Genomic DNA, 1,647 nt, shown 5'->3' with positions numbered 1-1,647 from the left:
GCAGTGACCTGGGGGTCAGAAATGCTTCCTGGGGCGATCCCCATGCTGTCCCCGTGTCATTTGAGCACTGTCACTATCGTTTTGGGCACTTTTTAGGCTTTCTACAGACTGCCGGGGGTGCCGCCGCAAAAATGCTCGGGTCTCCCATAGGGACATTGGGTTCATTGCTCGGGTCCGGCAACCGAGTATCACGGCGAGCTCCCGAGCATTTTAGTGTCGCTCAACACTAGTCCCTATCTGATATTTAGTTCTGTGTGCAGTTTCTGTGTTACACCCAGACAGACGAACCGCTGTATACTCACACGTATCAGATTCCTGAATGTTTGGAAACTTTTCTAGTTTTTTTTTTTATCACAAAACATAGAGATGTCAGGGATTGAACCCAGGGCCTCATACATGCAAAGCATGCGCTCTACCACTGAGCTACATCCCCTGTATGGACACCCAGGGATTTGTTCTCATCTCCAAGAGACACTAATCTATGACTATCTACTAATAGATTTTCTCTGTTATTTTTTCTCTTCTATAATCATGCAGCATAAATAACATCATATTCTCATAGTCTGGACTATTAGGGACAAGACGAAACTATTTTTCTTTAATTTTTTATTATTTGTTTATATTTAAAATATGGGGAAAAAAGGAGGCGATTTTATTTTTTACATCTTTTTTTGAACAGATTAAAAAAAAATGCAATTCTCCTTTTCCCATATTTTAAAGAGATTGTTCCCTACTGGATGGCGCTTTTCGATTGTCCCAATCAAATAAGAAGAAAGCAAAGAGCACTTACCTCCCAGATATGCACCGTGACAAGCACTGCACCCCATGATGATCTCCTGACATTGCTTATGTCTGATGATTAGTGTTGAGCATTCCGATACTGAAATATCGGGTATCGGCCGATATTCACTGTATCGGAATTCCGATACTTAATTCCGATACTTTTATAATATCGAATACCGGAATCGGAAGTTCCCATAATGCCTGCGCTCTGCAGTGTCTGTGAAGGATGACAAGCTGGATGGCAGCGCTCAGCTGCGATCCAGCTTGTCATCAGAATGCCATCCCAGCGTGGGAGAATTCTGCTGATTGTTTAAAAGCCGGCGGGCGGTAAAAAGCCGCCGGCTTTTAAACAATCACACAGCCCCATACTGCTTCCCCGCAGCCTCCCACCCCGATCCTCCGCTCCCCTCGCCACCTCCAATCCCAATCGTAAATTAGGACCGGGCGGGGAGCGCAGCACCAAGGAGCGAAGGACCCGGGCGGGGAAGCCGGCAGTGAAAAGACTTCACCGCCGGCTTTCCCGTTCTGTGCTGCGCTTTCCCGCCGGTTATTTCAAATGAACAGCTGAGGTATCAGGTGATGCCGATCAGCTGTTCATTTGAAGTAGCCGCGGTGCCCTCAGAGGGTTCATGTGAGTTCATGCTTGACTGCATGAACTCACATGAACTTTCCCACGGCCGCACAGGTCAGCCTCACCTCCCAGACCCGTCATGATTAGTGTGTGCGGGGTGTGTGTGTGCGGGGTGTGTGTGTGTGCGGGGTGTGTGTGCGGGGTGTGTGTGTGCGGGGTGTGTGTGTGTGCGGGGTGTGTGTGCGGGGTGTCTGTGCGTGCAGGCAGACATAGGCCGATGTGACACTACTACT

General features: G+C 48.4%; 1 non-coding gene across 1 annotated transcript; it reads right to left on the bottom strand.

Moving 5' to 3' along the window:
* Window positions 1-361: 361 nt before the first annotated feature.
* Window positions 362-433, bottom strand: TRNAA-UGC (transfer RNA alanine (anticodon UGC)). The gene has a single exon. It is a non-coding gene; the product is annotated as a tRNA-Ala (tRNA).
* Between the last annotated feature and the right edge of the window lie 1,214 nt (window positions 434-1,647).

This window comes from Phyllobates terribilis, unplaced genomic scaffold (assembly GCF_046119375.1).
Source record: "Phyllobates terribilis strain yellow unplaced genomic scaffold, ASM4611937v1 Scaffold_3__8_contigs__length_932513732, whole genome shotgun sequence".
NCBI classification, from domain to species: Eukaryota; Metazoa; Chordata; class Amphibia; order Anura; family Dendrobatidae; genus Phyllobates; species Phyllobates terribilis.
This window is presented reverse-complemented; position numbering and strand designations above follow the sequence as displayed.